Source organism: Rhinoraja longicauda, chromosome 38 (genome assembly GCF_053455715.1).
Source record: "Rhinoraja longicauda isolate Sanriku21f chromosome 38, sRhiLon1.1, whole genome shotgun sequence".
NCBI classification, from domain to species: domain Eukaryota; kingdom Metazoa; phylum Chordata; class Chondrichthyes; order Rajiformes; family Arhynchobatidae; genus Rhinoraja; species Rhinoraja longicauda.
In genome coordinates, this window is record NC_135990.1 from 14184581 (window position 1) to 14196712 (window position 12132).

Genomic DNA, 12132 nt, shown 5'->3' on the forward strand with positions numbered 1-12132 from the left:
CGAAAGGGTGAAGTTGGGAACCCGAGACGAAAAAAAAGGAGGCAGATGGAGCTGGAAGGGTGTGAAGGTGAAGATCCGTCTACGCCGCATCTGCGCCCGGGATGAGGTGTTTCACACTAGGGCTTCCGAGATGTCCTCTTTCTTCAGGAAACGGGGCTTCCCCTCCTCCATTATAGATGAGGCTCTCACTAGGGTCTCTTCTACATCCCGCAGCTCTGCTCTTGCTCCCCCTCCCCCCACTCGCAACAAGGACAGAATCCCCTTGTTCTCACCTTCCACCCCACCAGCCAGCGGATCTAACATATCATCCACCAACATTTCCGTCACCTACAACGGGACTCCACCACTGGCCATATCTTCCCAACCCCTCCCCTCTCTGCGTTCCGCAGAGACCGTTCCCTCCGTAACTCCCTGGTCCACTCGTCCCTTCCAACCCAAACCACCCCAACCCCGGGCACTTTCCCCTGCAACCGCATGAAATGCAACACCTGTCCCTTTACCTCCCCCCTCAACTCCATCCAAGGACCCAAACAGTCTTTCCAGGTGAGACAAAGGTTCACCTGCACCTCCTCCAACCTCATCTATTGCATCCGCTGCTCTAGATGTCAACTTATTTACATCGGCTAAACCAAGCGCAGGCTCGGCGATCGCTTCGCTGAACACCTGGGCTCGGTCCGCATTAACCAAACTGATCTCCCGGTGGCCGAGCACTTCAACTCCCCCTCCCATTCCCAGTCTGACCTTTCTGTCATGGGCCTCCTCCAGTGCCATAGTGAGGCCCACCGGAAATTGGAGGAACAGCACCTCATATTTCGCCTGGGCAGTTTGCAGCCCAGTGGTATGAACATCGACTTCTCCAACTTTAGATAGTTCCTCTGTCCCTCCCTTCCCCTCCTCCTTCCCAGATCTCCCTCTATCGTCCTGTCTCCACCTATATCCTTCCTTTGTCCCGCACCCCTGACATCAGTCTGAAGAAGGGTCTCGACCCGAAACGTCACCCATTTCTTCTCTCCTGAGATGCTGCCTGACCTGCTGAGTTACTCCAGCATTTGGTGAATAAATCGATTTGTACCAGCATCTGCAGTTATTTTCTTATACAGGATGGAGGGTGATGAGTAGGGAGAAGGAGGCCACAAATGCTGAAATCTGATGAGTAAAGAAGGTGTTAATGTGAACTGTTATGGAAGAGATGAAGAGCAGATGGAGGAGATGATACAGTAGGTGAATGTGTGTGGGTAGTAACTGGATGGAACAAGGAGGGGGAGGGAGACAAAAAAAATGGTGATTGGAGCTGGAGTGGAGTAAGTTTGTTTTTCTAGTTTGCAATGAGCCTCATCTGGCAGTGGAGAAGACCAACGACAGATAGATCAGTATGGGAGTGAGAAGAGGAGTTGAAATGATATGCAACTGGGAGCTTGGGTGATCATTTCAGACAGTGCAGGTGCTCTGTAAACTTGGTTTGGGAACAGCTCCATACAAAACCACAAGAAATTGTAGAGTTGTGGATGTAGCACAGTCCATCACACACCAACCTCCCTTCCATTGATTCCTTCCACACTTCACGCTGTTTTGGTAAGACCACCAGCATAATCAAGGGCTAGTCTTACCCTGGTCACTCCCTCTTCTCCACTCTACCTTCAGGCAAAAGGTATAGATGTGTGAAAATGCATAACTCCAGATTCAAGGACAGTTTCTTCCCAGCTGTTATCAGGCAACTGAACCATCCTCACATCAGCTAGAGTGCGGTTCTGACTTCCCATCTACCTCACTGGATACCTTTGATCTACCTTTTATCGGAATTTATCTTGCACTAAATGTCCCTTTATCTAAACTAGTTGCCGGAAGCTACATCCGGAGTACCAAAAGATTAGTGGAGGTGCTTATGAACGGTTGTGTTACCTGGGAGAACATGTTGAACAGGTCACGAGCTTCAGGTTCCTCAGAGTAACTATCAACAATTATTTTTCGTGAACCAACCACATTGAAGTGAGGACCAAAAAAACACATCAACGCTTCTACTTTCTCAGAAGACTAAGGAGGCTCGGCATGTCTCCAATGACTCTTACCAACTTCTACAGATTGACTGTATAAAGCATTCTATCAAGATGCATAATAGCTTGGTTTGGCAAAACATCTATCCAATACTGCAAGAAATTGCAGAAAGTTATGGATATAACCAAGTTAATCACGTAAACCAGGTTTCCCCTTCCCCCCCAGAGATTTTTTTTACAATTTACGCTGCCTCAGAAAAACAGCCAATATAATCAAGGACCATGTACAACCTGGTCATTTCCTCTTCCCCCCTCTCATTATGATAAGATACATAAGTTTGAAAAAATATACCACCAAATTCAGGATAGCTTCCTCCCCAATGTTATCAGACTACTGAATAGTCCTCCCATTAGCTAGGGTGTAGAGCCGAACTTCCAATCTACCTCATTGCAGACCTTGCACTTATTTTCTTCACATTTTTTTAATGACGCTATAATGCTGTAACACTATATTCTGCACTCTGGTATTCTTCTTTATATAGCTAACCATTATTTTGGAACCATTGAGTCATAATAATAGTCATACATAGTGGAAACAGGCCCTTCAATCTAACTTGTCCATGCCGAATGCAAACACAATGTTGAGATTTTGTGTTTATGAAGCCTTTAAAGATAAATAAATGTACTGATTTTCCATCTGATTCCTGCATCTACCTTGTCAATCCTCTTAAGAGCTTTGTATATTGAAATGAGATCACCTCTTACTTTCTAAGCTCTCAGAGTATAGGCCGACTCCCTATTCTCTCTTCAGAATAGTCACCCAACACAAAATTCAAAGTGATGAACCTTTGTGGCCCTTCCTTGATTGTAAGTATTATTTTGAAGGAAGACTCCTTATTTGTCATACGCACTGGATATGAACTGGAACAATTACATTTTTACTTGCTGCAACTTTACAAGCAGATTAATGCAACAACAATAACAATAAATTAACAGTCTTTAAGTAAATTAGACCACGATTGTATAAAAACCAAAGTACGTCAACCAACCATGGACGTAAGGACTGCACATTTTCATAGGATTGCGGTGATTGAGGTGGGGTTGTGGTAAGGGGTGTGCTTGAACCTGGAGGTAATGATGTTCATGCTCCTGTATCGTCTTCCCAATAGTAGCAGCAAGAAGAGAGTGTGGCAAACATGATGTGGGTCTTCGATGATATTAGCTGCCTTTCTCCAGAGTCAAGAGTGTTTCATTTTCATATGCACCGAGAACTGAACAATAAAATTCTTACTTGATACAACTATACAGGCCAGTTAATGTAATAAAGCAACAGTGTTTGCTTAGATCAAGTCAATGATCATTTTTAGCTTTCTAGATTTATAGGCTTGATCCGTGGGTTTGTTAGTGGAAATAGGAGTTAGAGTGTGTGAGTATTTCAATTACTGAGAATATAATTTATTCTGCTATGCAATTCCCCATCTATCTAGGAGTACTTTGGTAACTAAACCTGCCTTTTTATATTGTACCTGTATAGTGAGGAGATCAAGGTGTAGTTTTAGTTAACAGATGATTAGAGAGTGAAGAACTAGATCATGGCACAGAAACAAAACATTCTCCATGTTAAAGACATTAATATTCACACAGACAGCATTAATTATACTGAAAAACTTAACAGGATGTATATGAAATGCAGGCTTTGTTTTAACACACAAGTTAAATAAATTGTGTAGGAAAGAACTGCAGATGCTGGTCTAAATCGAAGGAACACACAAAATGCTAGAGTAACACAGCGGGACAGGCGGCATCTCTGGATACAGCACAAAATGGCGGCGCTGCCCTAGCAGCTGCGGCTCACCTGCGGTCCATTTGTCTTTGTGTTTTTGTTGTTTTTTTGTCTTAATTGTAGTTGTGATGTGGTGTTTTTGTGTTTGTGTACTGTGTGTGTATGTGGGGGGGAGGGGGGGAACTGTAACATTGTAAATATGTGTCCCTTCCGAACGGAGACCCGACCTTTGTTTTCTGGGCCGTGTCTCCGTTCCTGCTGCGGCCTACCATCGGCCCAACTCCTGGAGCTGTCGGCCTCCAGGGCTCCGGTTCGCAGAGCCCGTGGATCGGACTTACCATCACCGGAGCCGGCCGTCTTCGGAGGCTGTGGGAGCGGCTGCGACTCGCCTTAGGCTCGGGCCGCGTGGATGCCGACATCGGGAGCTCCGGCAGCGGCAGCGGGTTCGCCCGCCCCGGATCGCGGGGCTTGGGTCGAGGACATTTCACCGTCCGGCGCGGCCTAAGATATGCCGCGGGATATTTCTCTGCTGGGCGGGGGCTTCAATGTCGGGAGCCACGACCGCCCCGACGTGCAGCAACAGTGGCAGCAGCAGCGTGTTCGCCCGCCCCGGATCGGACTTATCATCGGCGGAGCCGGCCGTCTTCGGAGGCTGCGGGAGCGGCTGCGACGCGACGCGCCTTGGGCTTGGCCCGCTGTGGACCGTCCGGTGCGGCCTGCAACCACAACAACCTGACTGCGGGCGAGGACAGCAGGAGAAGGGAAAGACATTGTGGCCTTCCATCACAGTGAGGAGAGGACTGGAGGAGACTCACTGTGATGGATGTTTCTTTGATGGATGTTTCTTTTTTTTGTGTGTTTTTGGGGTTGGGTAATTTGAATGCCTATTTAATGCTTTTATTGTTGGACTGTGTTTTTGGGGGTTTGGGGGTTGTGTAATTTGAATGCCTATTTAATGCTTTTATTGTTGGACTGTGGGTGACTGAATTTCGTCCAATATTGGATGACAAATAAAGCTCTCTTGAATCTTGAATCTTGAGAGAAGGAATGGAAGACATTTCGGGTCGAGACCTTTCTGCAGATAAATAAATTGGTTGGTTTATGAGTGACGGAGGTTTGGAAGCAATTAGCAGAAAAATACTAGAATCAGAATGCTGCAAACAGAAATTATTACATGCTAGAAACATCTGCAAAGGAAAATTATCATGTTTTGCATATGAAACCAAGATATTTTGGTATCAGCAAATTGAAACAAAAGTTAGAATTTGATGGAATTGATTTTCAGTTTTCCTGCTATAGGTATCCATGCATATGAGGAGTTAACAGTTCTGCTGATGAAACCATTACATTGATTAGATTAATGGTTAAAATGTATCTGCACATCTGTAATTTCTGAGTATTCATAGACATAAGTGAAACTCTGTTGGGTGAACTTGGAGTCCAATCACATTGATGCAATAGCCAAGAAACCATATCATCACCTCTACTTCCTCAGGAGATTTGAGGATATTCAGCATGTCTCTAATTACTTTTTAGAAATGCACCGTAGAAAGTATCCTGTCCTGAAGGGTCTCGACCCTGATACGTTACCTATTCATGTTCTCCAGAGATCTGCCTGACCTTCTGAGTTACTCCAGCACTTTATGTCCTGATGCATCACAATCTGGTTTGGCAAGCTCCAACCGCGGGAGCCTGCGGACTGAACATTGGTCCCTGGTTAGAGACCGACTTCAGGAGCTTCAAGCAGCAGGAGCTTCGACCGCCCCGACAGATGGTTTGACGGCCCCGACCGCGGGAGAATAAAGAGGGAAGATTGGACTTTATTGCCTTCCATCACAGAGAGGAATGTGGGAAATCCGCTGTGGTGGATGTTTATGATAACTTTTATGTAGTTGTGTGTCTTGTTGCTTTTTATTTAGTACTAGACTGAGGTGGACCTGTTGGGTCTAAATCTCTCCTGTGGGCCTCTCCTGGGGCAACCCTCCCCCAACTGACCCTCCTGCGGGCCCGGAAACGCTCTCCAACTGACGAAGCCCGTTGCCGGATGGGGAATGTCCCCCGGGGTCGTGGGTGGGCGAGGGGGGACAGGGAAGGGGAGAGGGAGCCACTCACCTCAGCCCCGGGCCGCCAGCGCTGCCACCAGAGCGAGGCGTGGACCCAAAGCCTCTCCTGCATTGGTCTAGCACCCTCCCCTCACCCACTCCATCCCCCCTCAGCCCCCCTTATCCCCTCTCACCTACTCCATCCCCCCCTCTTCCTTTACCCCCCCACCCATTCCATCCCCCTTAAAACTCCCGAAAACTTCTGCGTTGGTCTAGCACCCTTTCTCTAGACGACTCCTGGACCTGTTGGGTTCCCGTTGTAACGCCAGCGATCTCAAAAATGGCAATCTCATCTTGTGTATATATATATATATATTCCTCTCTGTGATGGCAGGCAATAAAGTCCAATCTTCCCTCTTTATTCTCCCGCGGTCGGGGCTGTCGAACCATTTGTCGGGGCGGTCGAAGCTCCTGCCGCTTGAAGCTCCCGAAGTCGGTCTCTAACCAGGGACCAATGTTAAGTCCGCAGGCTCCCGCGGTTGGAGCTTGCCAAACCAGATTGTGATGCATCAGGACACAAATTGCTGGAGTAACTCAGAAGGTCAGGCAGATCTTTGGAGAACATGAATAGGTAACGTTTCAGGGTCGAGACCCTTCAGGACAGGATACTTTCTACGGTGCATTTCTAGAAATTGTTAAAAGTAGTTGGAGACATGCTGAATATCCTCAAACCTCCTGAGGAAGTAGAGGTGATGATATGGTTTCTTGGCTATTGCATCAATGTGATTGGACTCCAAGTTCACCCAACAGAGTTTCACTTATATATATATATATATATTCCCGAAATACAGCCAAAATAGTACACGAGAGCGCAACAATTTGAACAAAACTTGATACTGCACGCCGCAGGCGAATGGTGAGTGAGGTTCCCCATTGTTGCGCTATCGTGTACCATTTTGGCTGTATTTCGGGAACATACATACATACAAGATCAGAGTTTCAGTAATATGTAGATGGCTGTATGGTAATTCGCATATCACTACCTTAATTGGTACACGTGACAATAAAAGACCTTTGAAACCTTTGAAGTTCTCTGCCCAAGGCCACAAGAAATTGCAGAGATTTGAGGATGCAGCGCAGTCCATCGGTCTCCACCAATCAACTCCATGTGCATTTCACAAAGCCTCAGATAAGAAGCAAACAGAACGGAAGACCAAGGTCAATTCCCACTTCTCACCTCTCCTGTCAGATAGAAGATAAAGAAGCTTGAAACAAGTACCACCAGAGTCTACTAAACACATCTTCATAAGCTCAAGGTGTAGCTAGACTCCCAGCCTACCTCATTGTGGCCTTTGCAATTTTTACAATCTGCAGGAGCAGTATCATTTTGCAACCTCTGGAGCTGTAACACTATAATGTAGCACTACATTCTGCACTCAAGTTATTTCTTCTCTTTGCACTACCTGTTGTGTTTATATATGGTATGCTATGTTTTGACTTAATAACACACAAAACTGTTTTGTTTTGCTGTATATAACTACACGTGACAAAAATAAACCAATAACCAAAAAGTTCTTGAAATTTACATTAACAGCAACAATATAAGTGCAACATAAAACTAAACATGTACCAGTAAGATGATGGCTCCCAAATAGATTGTCTGCTGTAGATATCAATGACAGCTAATCGAAGTGTTCCATAAGAATTCCCACCTGATTCATACGGACAACATCTGTTTTGCTTCTGCTTCAGTAGGAACAAAGGATTATTCAACAAAGGTAGCTGGCAGTTAAATTGAGAATATGAGACAAAGGGAGAGAAAGTATTTCCCTTCAAGAGTATTTTTTTGGCTTTAATAAAAATAAATGGACCCAATCTGAATACCAAGAACATTACTTTTCTTTCCAGCATTTCGTTTAGCAATTTTGTCCCAGTCATAGCCAGATTTGTTAATTTTTTTGGCTGACTTAGTAGCTAGACAATGATTTTTAACTATTTGTTTTATTGATGTTCTATATTAATTAATTCCCCCTGATAATGATTGGATAATGTGGCCTCAGAACAAAATCAGCATAATTAATTAACAAGTGCACAAAATCATCACATTCTTAACATATAATGAGTGCACTGTATGAAATGAAAACAATGCCCTATTTATACGTGAGTGTCAATAGTTCACTCTCAAGAGAGTATTCCATCAGCTGCAGAATTATATATATCTGCAACCTGTAAAGTTACTCTGCAACATTTAAGTTCATCAATATATGTGAAACAATACTTGTTTTCCAATTGTGGTGCATGTTTGGCACTGGTACATATTTGCATTGTACTTTGAAGTGGACAGTTTTCCATTTTCCCACATTGTACTACATCTGTCAGCTTTATGCCCAATTACATAACCTATCTGTTGTTTTGTGCCCAAAAAATAAACTGCTGGAGGAACTTGGAGGCAAAGGGAGGGTGGATATTCCAGGCATCATCCTGCATCAAGACTGATAGTGTCGAGGGAAGATTGCCAATTTCAAGAGATGAAAAGGAAGGGGTGAGACACGGGCTGGTAGTTGATAGCTGGAACCAGGCGATGTGTTGGATGATGGGTGAGGTGGGAATTTAAAGACAGGTTGGTGCTGATAGGTGGAAGCAGGAAGGAGAAAAGAGGGGGCAGGCAGAGCTAAGTGAAGGAGGTCAGGGGAGGGGGAAGAAAGTAGAGACAGAGGCAGGAAGACGATATGTGGAACCAGATAAGCTCAGTATGATGGGCAGATGAAACCAGAAGGGGACGGGACAGGGAGAGTGAGCTTGGGATGAAGAAACCCAGGTGGATGGGTGTGTGAGTGATGGGCAAATGATAATGGGAAAGAAAAAAAAGGGTATTAATTCCCTAAAAAATGAAAATTCAATGTTCATACTATTGGGTTGTAGGGGTTTTCATTTAGTTTACATTGGGCCTCACCCTGGCAGTGGAGAAGGCCAAGAATGGAGAGGTCAATGTGTAAATAGGAAGGCGAGTTAAAGTGACATGAAAATTGAACCTCAAGGTAGCTGTTGCATATAGAGTTTGCTATATAGGCTTTCTTATTCCAGACCAACAGAATGTTACTCGTATTAAGATCCCCCATCACAACTTTTAACTCACTTTTTTAAAAAGATATTACATAGTATTATACTAAATATTCTTGTCAGTCTGATGAGTTTAAAGGGAACGTGAGAAACCGAGTCCCAGCGGTTCCATTCCAGTCGCCAAAATAGAGACTTTGGAATGGGTGCAGAGATGGTTTGCCCAAATGATTCCTGGATTAAAGGGCATTAGCTACAAGAAGAGTCAGATAGACTAACATGGTTTACTCTGGAAGTATATAAAATTATGAAAGGCATAGATAGTTAGGATGGAATTCTTCCCAGGGTGGAGATATCAAATATTAGAGGGCATAGCTTTAAGGTCAGAGCAGCAAGATTCAAAGGGAATGTGAGAAGCAAGTTCTTTACACAGAGAGTGGTGAGTGCCTGGAGCAGCCGGTGGTGGTGGATGCAGATACAATATTGGCATTAAAGAGACTTTTGGATAGGCACATGAATATACAGGAAATGACGGAAATTAATTATGTGCAAGCAGATTATTGTTGATCTTGGTATCATGTTCGGCAGACATTGTGGGCCAAAGGGACCCATTAATCCCTACTCTTTGTTTCCTGTCTGCCAACCAATTTTCTATCCATGTCAATACCCTACTCCCAATATCATATGCTCTAATTTTGCCCACTAATCTCCTGTGTGGGACCTTAATCAAAGGCTTTCTGAAAGTCCAGTATACTACATCCACTGGCGCTCCCTTGTCCATTTTACTTGTTACGTCCTCAAAAAATTCCAGAAGATTTGTCAAGCATGATTTCCCCTTCGTAAATCCATGCTGACTTGGACCGCTCCTGTTACTGCTATCCAAATGCGCCGCTATTACGTCTTTTATAATCGACTCCAGCATCTTCCCCACCACCGATGTCAGGTTAACTGGTCTATGCTTTCTCTCTCCCTCCTTCCTTGAAAAGTGGGATAACATTAGCTAGACAGGTAGACACAAAATACTGGAGTAACTCAGCGGGTCGGGCAGCATCTCGGGAGAGAAGGAATGGGTGACGTTTTAGGTCGAGGCCCTTCTTCAGACTGATGTCAGGGGGGGGGGACAAAGATAGGATGTAGTCAGAGACAGGAAGACTAGTGGGAGAACTGGGAAGGGGGAGGGGATAGAGAGGGGAAGCAAGGGCTACCCGAAGTTAGAGAAGTCAATGTTCATACCGCTGGGGTGTAAACTGCCCAAGCGAAATATGAGGTGCTGTTCCTCCAATTTGCGCTGGGCCTCACTCTGACAATGGAGGAGGCCGAAGACAGAAAGGTCAGATTGGGAATAGTGTGAACCTCATCTATAATGGAAGAGCGGAACCCCTATTTCCTAAAGAATGAGAACATCTCCGATGCCCTCGTATGGAACACCTCATCTTGGGCTCAGCACTGGAAATGAAGTGCTAAGCCACCGGGAGATCAGGTTGGTTTAGTCAGACTGAGCGGAGGTGTTCAGCGAAACGATCGCCGAGCCTGCGCTTGGTCTCACCGAAGTAGAGAAGTTGATATCAGTAACAGCGGATACAATAGATGAGGTTGGAGGAGGTGCAGGTGAACCTCTGCCTCGCCTGGAAAGACTGTTTGGGTCCTTGGATGGAGTCGAGGGGGGAGGTAAAGGGACAGATGTTGCATCTCCTGCGATTGCAGGGGAAAGTACCTGGGGAAGGGGTGGTTTGGGTGGGAAGGGACAAGTGAACCAGGGAGTTTCGAAGGGAATGATCTCTGCGGAAAGCAGAATGGGGTAGAGATGGGAAGATGTGGCCAGTAGTGGAATCCCGTTGGAGGTGGCGGAAATGATGGAGGATAAATTGTTGTATGCCACTGCTGATGGGGTAAAAGGTGAGGACAAGGGGGACTCTATCCTTGTTACGAATGGGGGGAGGGGGAGCAAGAGCGGAGCTGCAGGATATTGAGGAGACGCGAGTGGGAGCCTCATCTATAATGGAAGAAGGGAACCCCCGTTTCCTAAAGAATGAGGACATCTCTGACACCCGAGTATGGAACAACTCATCCTGGGCGCAGATGCGGTGTAGATGGAGGAATTGGGAGTAGGGGATAGAGTTTTTACAGGAAACAGGGTGGGAAGAAGTGTAGTCATTAGTTACCCTCCATTAGCTAGCCTCCAATGCACAGGAACTGATCCAGAATCTATAGAACATTGGAAGATGATCACCAATGCATCCACGATTTCTAAAGCCACCTCCTTGAGTACCCTGGGATGCAGACCATCAGGCCCTGGGGATTTATCAGCCTTCAGCCCCATCAGTCTACCCAACACCATTTCCTGTTATTGATTGATCTTGGAGAGAAAGGCGAGGAGATTGTGCTGGGTTGGGGGGACTATGTGGTTTATATCTGGAAATGTCCCGATGACATGAGGTCAATGGCATTGTTGGGGATAATTGATTGAATCATGGTCTAATAGGAAATATAGGACATGTCCGAAAGCTGTCGTTCGGCTTCTACAGAATAGAGGTTAGTTCATTAAACCACAATGGCACTGCCTTTGTAAGCAGGTTAGATCACAATGTTGGGGTTTGTACTATGAGCAAAGGGAGGTAAGTTAGAGTTAGTAAGAGCAGTGAAAAAATTGAGAGTCAATGTCATGCTGATTGCCAGTGATGAATCAATCTGGTTGGGGTCAGAGGCAGGAAAAAGGATTCTATTTGGATCAGTGATTCTAGAATTGTGGGGAAGGATCCACTGTCTGGGAGAAGGACTTCTAGTTAAAGAAATAGACATGGAGGCAAAGGTGGTGGAGAGTTTAACATAATGTCAGCTTCAAAATTCATGAAAGAGAACGATGATAAACCTGTAGCCTCTACTAAGACTGGTCATTTGCAATTAGAGTGGAAGATAAGTGGGGAATAGTGAAAACGCAAAAATAAGGGAAATGGGGGAAGTCATAAGGTATAGGAGTAGAATAAGGCCATTCGGCCCATCAAGTCTACTCCACCATTCAATCATGGCTGATCCATCTCTCCCTCCTAACCCCATTCTCCTGCCTTCTCTCCATAACCTCTGACACCTGTACTAATCAAGAATCTATCTCTGCCTTAAAAATATCCACTGACTTGGCCTCCACAGCCTTCTGTGGCAAAGAATTCCACAGATTCACCACCCTCTGACTAAAGAAATGTCTTCTCATCTCCTTCCTAAAACAACATCCTTTAATTCTGAGGCTCTATTTCTAGACTCTCCC